The sequence below is a fragment of the Acomys russatus genome, chromosome 6, assembly GCF_903995435.1.
Source record: "Acomys russatus chromosome 6, mAcoRus1.1, whole genome shotgun sequence".
Classification (NCBI taxonomy): domain Eukaryota; kingdom Metazoa; phylum Chordata; class Mammalia; order Rodentia; family Muridae; genus Acomys; species Acomys russatus.
The window spans coordinates 22,644,032-22,656,151 of record NC_067142.1 but is presented as its reverse complement, the minus strand read 5'-3'; positions in this window follow the sequence as shown (position 1 = coordinate 22,656,151).

Here is a 12,120-nt window from a genome sequence, read left to right as displayed (position 1 = left end):
ATGTTCAGCTATCGCTCTAGGCAAGACCCACATCTCCCTACAGGTCTGTGGAAGCAGTCCAAGCTCGCTTCTCACTGCCTCTGTTTGCAGGCTCAGTCCCCTATGATCAGTGATAGGTTGGGCCCCGGATGGCCAGCGAGCTGCAGTCCCGCTTTAGCTGTCTCTGTTGGGTCCCGCCGCCTGTGTTTCCACTCCTCCACAGTTTGGGGTGGTGTGGAAGGAGGACCTAGGCCAGATTCAACCTCTTCACTGAGACTCCTCTGGCTGGGGACTCCGGAAAATCTTCTCCCCAAACAGCGAGACTGTGCTTTATATACAGGCTGCAGTTTGCATGTGGATTCTGTTGCAGAGTTTGGGGAGTGCGTTTAGCACCTCCGGGATGTTGCTTGTCCCAGGGGGGTAGGCCCCCTGTTTGGTCTGCGGCCTTTGGGGCCCCACTCACCTAAGTTTTCAAAGTCCAGCAATCTGTTGCTCCACTTATGTCTCTAGTCTCCTCGGAGTAGATCAGATACGTGGCTTATTAGTCGGCGCCATCTTGGAATCAGTTGTGCATACTTGTAACTCCAGCTCATGGAGAGATGGATCAGGAACTCCCAGTTGTCCTTCATTACATAGTGAGTTCTAGGCCAGCCTGGGCTATATGAAGCACTGCCTCAAAATTATAGAAATATCTGATAATAAAATACAAGGAACTCCATGCCTAGCCATCAAGCATAGCTACAGTTATGAACTTACACTTGTAATATTTAAAAAAATATTTAATTCATTTTTTTGGTTATGTGTCTGACTGTATACATACACATGCATATAGGTATCCATAGAGGCTAGAAGGCTAGAAAGAAGTGCAGGATTTCCTACAGCTGGATTGGCAGGTGGTTGTGAGTAGTCTGATTTGGGTGTCATGAGAGAGAGAGAGAGAGAGTGACAGAGACAGAGACAGAGAGAGTGACAGAGACAGAGACAGAGACAGAGAGAGACAGAGAGAGTTTATATCCAATATTCCTCCATAGTTCTTCTGTTCACTTAGACCCCAGAGCATAACTTCTTAACTAATAAATGGTGAAGTTTAGATCTTTAATATTCCTCAAAGGGCCAAGTGTCTTCTACTTTGATACCTCTCGGAGGTGGCAGATGCTTTCTTATGTGGACCTGAACTGTAGTCTCATCAGTGAAAACATGCTTCTGTTCTCCTAGGAGGTGGTAGATGGACTCTGGTGTGTGGTGTCATCTTCGGAAGCACGTCTCTGTGCTATAAAGGGGTGGTAGACAATTTTCTAGGTAGGCTACTGTAGATGATCTAATTTTTGGAAGCATGCCTTTGAAGGAGAGACTGGGGTCCTGGAATCATTTATTATCTGTCTGTTCCAATCCCAGGCATGAGATGAACGAGCTTTGTTCTGCTTCTGGCCATCAGACATGATGTGAAACCTTACAACAGGAAGGCAATCAAGGGGCCAGTCATGGACCAAAGCCTCTGTGACTGTAGGCCAGATGAAATGTTTCCATTTTGAGCTGAGTTATTTGTTGTAGGAACTGAAATTGCACAAACACATTATTTTGATTTTTCATTTAATTCTGATGTTGAAAATACATTTCTGTGCATGAATATCTGTGCTGGAGGGTTCTATCACTCTGTATGACCAATAACGCCCTGGAAGTAGATTGTTCACACATAACTTGCCAAGCTAGAATGGATCCTCTAAGTGGATGAACAGCCCTGTTTCCTGACTTGTCTATCAAAATGAGAATTCATTGACAATTTTTGAAAATAAAATGTTTTATCACTTCAATTAGAATGTAAACTTTTTGCAGTGTCTCCCACTATTTCTGAGCCCTGTAGGAAAGCATGATGGACTGTGTCCTTAACACCAAAATCAGCCATCATAAGAATGTTCATTCTCAAAGCCAGGCGGTGGTGGCACACGCCTTTAATCCCAGCGCTAGGGAGGCAGAGGCAGGTGGATTGCTGTGAGTTAGAGGCTAGCTTGGTCTATAAAGCGAGTCCAGGACAGCCAAAGCTACACAGAGAAACCCTGTCCGAAAAACCAAAAACCAAAAAACAAACAAACAAACAAAAAACCCAAACAAACAGCAAAACATGTTCATTCTCCTTACCGTTCGACTAATAATTCTGTGCATGGTTATTATAATGCATATCAATTACATATGATCAGCTTTTCTGTTAGGTTTTTATTTTGAAATGGAGTGAGAGTTTATTTTATTGCATTTATAATAATAATAACAAACATTATTATTTTAATAATGTTGTCATGTGTGTGCTCAGAGGGGGCATGACTGTACCATGAAATGCCTGTGGAGGTCAGAGGTCAGCCTTCCAGAGATGTTTCTCTCCTTCTACCACATGGGATCTGAAGATTGAGCTTAGATCATCAGGCTTGGTGGCAAGCATCTGTACCTGCTGAGCCATCTCACTAGGCCAGATGCTTATGTTAGAATTTCTCTCCTGCACATTTGGACCTCTCTGAGTGCGTGAGTTGGCAATGTTTAACTGCCAAGTGGCAGCATTGGAGCAGGTTTAATCGTGCAAAGGTCTCCATAAGAACTTTTGTTGTTTTTGTTTGGCTCCCTAATATCTATAAGGGACTCATTCCCCCTTTTCCTTATTTATTTACACAAATGTCTGCCACCTCCTTCCCTTTATGTGTCCTCTGGCATTTTTCTAGGATGCTGTGGTCTGAGTGTGGAAAGGTCCTATGGGTTTGAACACTTAAACCTGAGTTTCTGGTGTTGACCTGGGAGGCTGTGGAACATTTGGGAGGTGGAGCCTTGGTGGAGGAGGTGGATCACTGAATGTTGGCCTCGGTTTCAATAGCCCTGCTCCACTGTCTCATCATGTTTTTCTCTCTTACTGCATGTGCAATGTGACCAGTTACTTGCTGTTTCTGCTTCCATGCCTGACCACAATGGACTATGTCCCCTTAAACTCCACTGACCAAACTGTCTCCTCCTTAGTAACTTGTTTCTTATGAGATATACTTGTCACTTACAAGGTTGTTATGATCGAGTTCTATTTCAAATGGGATCTGACTATAATTACTTCCAGATTCCTCAGATGTTTACGAGGCGGAAAGGCCCCACCCCTCACTTGTGGGTTGCTTTTTCTACCTGAGTGCTTTACAAAAGACTGCGTTGCTTTTTGTCCCCCCAACCCCCCGGAGTAGTTGATAAGCATTCATTTAAAAGGTGATGGAGTACCTCTTGGAAGATGAATTTATTTATTAAGAATGAAAGGATGTGGAATGCTTTTCAGGTGGAACGTGGCCTTCTAACAGCCATCGGGGCTTAGGGAAATATGGAGAGTTTAGGAAGGAGGAGTTTTAGCTTGCCAAACAAGTATGGGCTTGTTCCTTTTCCACATCAAGGGGCTGTTAAGTAGATAGCACAGTCAGGGATGGATACCTGCATGGGACAAATTAATTAAAGGCTCCTTTTGACATTTTGCTATGAAACTGGTTGGTTCATAATTGTGTTTCTTATGACTTGCTCTGGGAATATAATAATGAATTCATGGTAGTTAGTAGATAAATTTGAGAACAAAATATACTTTTAGGAGCGGTGTGCATTCTCCATGCTAGAATATACCTTTGCAAATCAATTGCTGAAAGCAGTAACTTAAAAACAGTTGAATGGGCTGCAAAGAGAATTGTGTTTAAAAGCATGTTATTGCTCTTGTTCAGAAACAGAGTTCAATATCCATGTTGGGTACCTCACAATTGACCACACCAGCTCCTTTTTTTTTTTTTTTTTTTTTTGCCTCTGTGGGTATCTTAACACATATGTGTGTGCACACATGCACACTCACACACATACATAAATTAAAAAGCATAATTAAAAATAAAATAAATATCTTTTAACATGGAAGTATTGGGGAAATGGTTCAATTGGTAAAGCACTTGCTGCACAAGCACAGGGAGCTGAGCTCAGATCCATAGCACCTCTGTAAAAGTTGATGCCTTTGCCCTCTCTTTAATTCCAGACCTGCATCCGATGCAAGATGCAAGTTAGGGTCAAAAGAATGCTTAGAAGCTTGTTTGACAGCTACCCTGATGTACACAGCTGTAAAACTCTTTTTTGTAAGGACTCCACCTCCAAAAAGGTAGACGATGCCGACTGACAATCAGATGATGCTGTGAACTCCACAGGCACACTGTGACATCCTCTGCCTACACTGAACCTGAAAACACACATCGCACACACACACATATGAAACACAGATTGCTGTGGTGTGGTCCTTTAGCTAAGGAAGCCAGACTCTGCACTCACACTCGTTGAACGCAGTAGCTGATAACAGTTAAATTGCTCCAGTGAAATTATTATACATATAATTTTAATTGACATACTTCCCCCCCCCCCCCCCCGCCGACACACACACACACATTTTGGTTTTTCAAGCTAGGGTTTCTTTGTGCAGTCCTGGATGTCGTGGAACTCACTTTGTAGTCCAGGTTGGCCATGAACTCGAAGAGATTCACATGCCTCTGCCCCGCGAGTGCTGGGATGAAAGGTGTGAAAGACCAAGCTTGCCTCCCATTATGCTTTCTCTTAATCTATTCATCTCTTTTGCTGTTGATGGCTCTTACTGGTCAAGATACACTTTTCTTTTGATGGGGTTGACTGTCGATCCTTTTCTGAATATCAAATTACCTGCACCTGTCACCTGTCCTTTAGGATTTCTGAGTGAATGGTCACATTGGGCAGGTGGGAGTGCTTCTTGCCTACTCCACTTGAGCCTCTAGAACCCAACTGAAGAGCATCTTTCAGCCTTCAGAGAAAGCTAATTGATGATGCTCACTGGGATAAGAGTCTCATGGTGCTGAACATCCCCATTGCTGCAGTGAATAAAGTCCACTTTGGAACACTATAGCAAGATGTGCAGGCGAGCTTCTTATGTATTCAGGAAGATTTAGATCAAGTTCTTTCTCATCTCTAAGTGGTGAACTTATGTCTTCTAAATGGAAGTGTACCTACTGCTGTGCACATGTGCATATGTGTGTGCATAAATGTGTATATGTATCTCTGTTAGTAATACAGACAAAAACATATAGAAAACCTAGAATGTTTATTAAAGGGGAAACACAAGAAAATGCTCCATTAAAAGAAAAACATGAGACTGGAGAAATGAGCAGTAAGAAAACTTGCTGCTCTTTCAGAGGATGTGTTCAGCTCCTGACACCCACAAATGTCTGTAACTCCAGCTCCAGGGAAGTTGATATACTCTTCTGGGGGCACCAGACACACATGTGGTGCCAAGATATACATGTAGGCAAAATAAGCATACACATAAAATAAAAATGAATTTTTAAAGGGAGATCAATTCCTAATTAATGTTGAAATTGTATTTCATACAAGTACATAATCATAGATTAGAATTGCTATTTCCTCCTTCTTTTTGCATGTGTATATGAGCATGTGGAGACTAGACATTGATATTGAGTATATCCCCAGTCACTCTTCTTATTCACTGAGGCAAGATACTAACTGCATATGGAGCTCACCAATTTGGCTGGACTTTGTAACCAGCTTCTCCTGTGGACCCCATCTCTGGCTTCTAAGTGCTAAGTGAACCACCATGACACCCTGGAATTTACATGCGTGCTGGGGATCTGAGTTATGATTGTCAAATTTATGCAGCAAGTGCGTTTTCACGGAGCCATCCCTGTGGCTCCCAAATTAATCAGTCTTGTATGAGCAATTCCTCAGCATTTAGCACCATCCCTGGTGTCCCACAGTCCTCACAGCCACCTCATGAGAAAATAGCTCATTGTCACAGAAGTAACTCCTGCTCTGTTTAGGCAGACTCTCCCTCATGCTGACCTGGCTTAGTCAGGGCCTTGGCAACAACCAAAATTCTTGCTTCATGGTTTTTGATTTGCCTTTTTGCAAGTTCCCATAACAGGATCTTTAATTTTATCACTTTGAATCTTGCTCCTTTTGCCTGCTGAAGTGTTTCTTTTTTATCCATATGGTTTCACATATGAATGCTCCATGTTTTTTTTCCAGACTCTATTAACACTCAGTTGTACATATATACTCATGTTGGTTGTCTGCTCATCTTGCTGTGACATTTGGCCTGAGTCTACTTTTTGGCTGTTGTGAATAGTGTTTTAACATGTGGTAGTTTGAATACCTGTTTTCATTCTTTTGAATAGCAGCATTCTTGGGTTACAGTTAATTCTATTTTCCACTTTTTTGAGCTTTTGCCATGCTGGCTTTTCAATTTGATTAATGTATTTATTTTAAAGGTTTGTTTCTTTTTATTTTATATGAATGAGTGTTTACCTGCATATATGTATGGGTGCCCATGGATGCTGGACTAGGCTATCTGATCCCCTGGAGCTGGAGTTACAGGCAGGTGTGAGCTGTCTAATGTGGGGGCTAAGAAGGGAACCTTGGTCCTCTGCAAGAACAGTGAGTGCTCTAAGAGCTAAGCAATATCTACAGACTCTACACATTTTGGTGTGTATGTGCGTGTATGTACCATGGCTCATGTACAGAGGTCAAAGGACAACTTTGTGGGACTCAGGACTTCTCACATACGGGTCCTAGGGATCAAATGTAGGACTCGGGCTTGTTAGCAATCTCACTTGCCCTAACTGATTTTGGTAGTGGTTGAGTCATTTTATATTCTCATCAACCTCTCCAGGGCAATGTGTCTTAGTTACAGTCTTATTGCTGTGAAGAGACCCCCATTACCAAGGCAACTCTTATAAAGAAAAACATTTAGTTGAGCCTAGCTTACAATTTTAGAGGTTTAGTCCATTATCATCATGACGGGAGGCATGGCAACATATAGGCAGACGTGGGGCTGGAGGAGCCAATAATTCTAGGTTGTGATATGCAGGTAGTAAGGAGGACCATTGATGTGTTTCACACTGAGTGTAGCTAGAGCACATAAGACCGCAGGGCGACACACTTCCTCTAAGGCCACACTTCCTCCAATAAAGTCGTACCTTCCAATAGTGTCACTCCCTATGTCCAAACATTTGCACACATGTGTCTGTGGTGGTCTGTCCTATTCATACTACCATTGTGGGTTAGTAATTTCTTTACTTTTTAACATAGCTGTTCTGGTAGGCTTAAGTGTATTGCTAAGATTTTTATTTGAATTTCACTTATGGCTTGTGACACTGGATAGTCTTTCATGTAATTTGTGACTATTTATTTATTGCGCCAGCTTGTCAATCTAATGGCTGAACTCCACATGCAGTGAGAGAAATGAAAGTAAAAGTCCTGCTACTATAAATCATAGCTATTCACCCAGAGAAGTCCATACTATGTCATAGAGATATTTGCATTCCCATGATGGCAGCTGCTTTATTCACTATAGCCCCTGTAATTAGTTTTCAGGTACAATAGGCTGTTGTTTTGATAAAGATCAGCAAGAATTAATAGATGAATGGATAATGAAAAATTGGTGCATATAAAAAAATGGAACATTATACACCTTTACAGAAAAGCGAAATCAGGAAAATTTGCATGAGCATTAATGGACTTAAGATGTATAATATTAAGTAGGTCATACAATCTCAGAAAAAATGTGCATAGTCTTTCTCATCTATGGATCACAGCCTATTATATGTATGCATATTATATGGGAAATGTACATACAATACGTATATAAACAAATGCATATGTGAATACAGCATAATGTAACAAAGGTAGCAAGGAAGGCTAATTATTAAGGGATGGAAGGACTGAATGCCAGCAATGGGCAGAGACAGAAGCAATGGAAGGTGATATAAAGCTTATGGTTTTTCTAGTTCTAATCTGTCAGGAATTCTTCATGCTTTGGTGGTGTACCACTGCAAACAAATATAATAGTGATGGCATAAAAAGCAGCACAAAACTGCACAGATGAGAATGGCTGTTTTGGTTAGAAGTTCATTTAGATGCATAAGTTTTTAGTCTGCTTAATTTTGGGGAATGATGGGGTGAATGGGGTTTTTGTTTGTTTGTTTTGGTTTTTGGTTTTTGGTATTTTCAGTTTCTTTATAATAAATCTTTAAGATAAATACTACACATAGGTGAAGCAAAAGAAAGAAAGAAAAAAGAAAGAAGGAAGGAAGGAAAGAAAGAAAGAAAGAAAGAAAGAAAGAAAGAAAGAAAGAAAGAAAGAAAGAAAGAAAAAGAAAGAAAGAGAGAAAGAAAGAAAGAAAGAAAAAGCTATGTGCAGAGCAGGCAAGGGATGCCAGGAGAAAAGTCAAGAGAACTGAAGGTATTGTATCTGAAGCAACACAAATTAGATTCACAAAGAATGGGAGAAAATATGGCTTGTAAATATTTTATCATTTCCTTTTGTTATTTAAACTAAATATTTTGTTGATACAGAATCTGACTTTACAACCCATATTGGCTTTGGATGTGATATGTACTTCAGGCCAGCCTCAAACTCAAAGTTTTCTTGCTTTATTCTCCTGAATACTGGAATAAAAGCCCTACACAACCATAAATTGCTATCAATATTTTTGCAATACTTAATATAGACTATATAGCATATAAACTACTCTTTCATTAGCTCAGTTATTGGGTTGTTCCGTTTATGGCGTTTCTTCTACCAACAATTATTATTATTGTGATTTTATGATTTTTCATTTTATTTTGTACATATATAAAGGTGTCATTAAAGGCTAGAAAAAAGTGTCAAGTCTTTGGGAGCTGGAGTTATGTTTATGAGCTGTTTCACACTGGTGCTGTGACCTGAACTCTGGTCCTCTGAAAGAGTAGCGAGAGCTCCTTGTTACTGGGCCATCTCTTCAGCATCAGTAATTAGTTTTCAGATTCAAAAAGCCATCATTTGGATAAAGTTTGCTTTCTCTCAGCTGTAATTTTCTTTTGTAGACCTAAAACACCTTTCCTTAATCCAAGGTGCCCCTGATTTTTCTTTAATACAAAATAGTGGAGACTGAGGACTGACTTTCACATGAACTCTGGTGCCCCTTTTTTGGCCATGTCCCCTTGATGGGGAGGCCTGATGGCACTTGGAGGAAGGATAGCAGACTACCAAGAAGAAACTTGATACCCTAGCATCATATTCAAGGGGAGGAGGTCCCGATCAGTCACAGTCATAGGGAAGGGGAATGGGGTGAAAGCAGGAGGGAGGGAGGAATGGGAGGATGCACGGGATGGGATAGCAATTGAGATGTAATATGAATGATTTTATTTTTCAATAAAAAAATTAGAGAAAAAATTAGGAAGATAAAAATAAATAAATAAAGTAAAAGTCAAAGAAAAAAAAAGAAGCCTTTAGGAGACATTTCAAATTCCAACTGTAAGAGCTCACTACAGTTTTAAAATTAATAATAGTGTACACTAGACCATTCACATCTCTCTCTCTCTCTCTCTCTCTCTCTCTCTCTCTCTCTCTCTCTCTCTCTCTCTCTTCAGTTTGTTCTTCCTTCCTTTCTTTTCTTTTTCCCCCAAAACAGAATATCACTGCATATTTCTGGCTGTCCTGGAACTCACTATGTCAACCAGGATCTGTCTGTATCCACCTCTCTAGAGCTGGGAACTAAAGTTGTGCACCACTACACCCAGCTAAGCGATGTAACTTTCTAACAAAGTGCTATGCCTCTTTATGGAAAAATGGTCTTATTTATTATTTAAACATCTTCTACCATATCTTATTTTTCATGTAAAATTTTAAATCTTTGTAAAACAATAGTGCTGAAATTTTTATTGAAATTAGAGTGATTCCATAGGTCTCCTTGGTAAAAAAGTTTTGAAGTAGCATTGTGTCTTCCAAACCATGGATACAACAGGCTTCATTATTCATGTAGATATCTTTATTTCTTTCCATAGATTGTGTCCACTGTACCAGACTTAAAGAAGCATTCTAAAAGTTACGCATTTTTTAATCTTTTTTTATTAATTTATTCTTATTACATCTCAATGTTTATCCCATCCCTTGTATCCTCCCATTCTTCCCTCCCTCCCATTTTCCCCTTATTCCCCTCCCCTATGACTGTTCCTGAGGGGGATTACCTCCTCCTGTATATGCTCATAGGGTATCAAGTTTCTTCTTGGCAACCTGCTATCCTTCCTCTGAGTGCCACCAGATCTCCCCCTCCAGGGGACATGGTCAAATGTGAGGCACCAGAGTATGTGCATATGTATGCATATTATATGGGAAATGTACATATGTACATAAAAGTTACGCATAACCCTGTTGATTTTGTATAATAATAAATAAATATTTTGAACTAGAACTTCTACCTTTCATCAATGTGGACCAACCTTCACATGGTTAGTCTGCCAAAGTGTCCCTGACATGTGACATTCAGAATTTGTCTGTTTTGTCCTGTTTGGATGAGCATCCTACCAAGTTATTTTCATCAGAATTATTGTCTTTAATATATGATTACTTTTGCTATCTGATTGCGTCCTTCTTCTGAAGGTCTTTGGGATGTCTTATAACCTTGGACTCTCTTCTGCCTTGATCAAGTTAGACAAGTTTATCCAAGGTCACTCTGAGCCCCAGGATTTCTACTTGGTAATTTTTTTCTTGCCAATAAATTCCCACCCTGTACCCTCACTATTTCCACTTTTCGTTCTGAACTTGGAGATGAATCAAACTTATCTTCCTTCCTATAAAATCCAGCTGTGATTGTCTTACAGATCTATCAAGATGATCCTGAATAAATTTGCACATAATAGTTTTAACAAATATCAAATATATGTGAGAAGTGTAATATATAGTTCCTTCAATTATGTGACCTTCTTAAAATTATGCATTAATGCCTGTTATTCTAAGAGTTTAACAGTTTTTATATAATAGATTATACTTTTAAAAAAAGATTTAAAACTTTCTCAACCTGGATATATTTTAATATTTCTTTTGTATGTAATTATCATGGCTATATCCTTTATTATAACACTGAGTAGGAGTTATAAGGAAAAATATAACCTTAATTTCTTATAAACTTTGGACTATATCACCTTTTCTGTATTAAAATATACTATTGGCTATAGCTTTTTATTTGTTTGTGAATGTCTTTTAATGGGTGTAGAAATCTTTATACTGCATTTTAAAAAGTTTTAGTAAAGAAACACGGAATTCTGTAAACCCTTCTCCATATCTTTCAAGACTATTCTATAGATTGTTTTGTGCTTATTGATAAAGTGAACTGTACTAATTTTTATGTACTTTTACCCAATTTCTTCCTGAAATAAGTCACACATTATTACTCTCAGGAGTTATGAAAAGATTAAAAGTCAAATGCATCAAATAGTCAAGAAATCAAATCAGTTTAAGAATAGTATTTAAAAATATAAATGATCAATTTTTCTTTTATGTATGTGTATGTTTGTGTGTGTGTGCTATGTTACTATGTTTGTGTTGGGACTCAATTAGACCAAAATAAGGTGTCTGATCCCCTGAGGATGAACTTACAGGTGATTTTGAGCTGCCTAAAATGGGTGATGGGAACGGAACTTGAGTCGTCTACAACAGCCCTACATGCACTTAACTGATGATGTTTTTTCTGCAGCCCCTGTGGTTTTTTTTTTTTTCTATAACTTGTGTATTGCACCATGCTATATTTCTAAGATGTATTATTACGGAGTATCGTGGACAATAACATGACTGGGCATTTTGCTTTTATGTGGTCTCTTGGAACCTGGTGGAGGAGCTCACGGGAAAACAATGACCTCTACAAAATTCTGTAGGTTCAATTTTCTTAACCAATATATTTTATTAACAACTTAGTGACCGAGCCTATGTAACTTATAACCTGACTAACCAAAACAATAGGAAAAGAGGATTAATGGACACAATAACAAAACCTTAAGAATATCAGTTCTGAGGAGCGGTTCTCTGGGCGTGAGTTGCAGGATTTCTTCTCCTGGAACCTGGGGTAACCAGAACCCAGAACCCCAGCAGGAGCCGGAGCCCCAAAGCCTTCCCTCAGGCGGTTCTCTCTAGGAGCGTCTTGAAATGCAGCAATGAACAGCCAAATCCATCCCAAGTCTCCAAAGAGCCACTGCCTCCAGTCCTGGGCTCATTTATATATCTCCTCCCAGAGTCTGTTCACAAGATCTTTTCAGCTGGCAACAATTAAGCTCCTGCACGAGGTGATTGCTCTTCTAGTGCATTAACCTCAC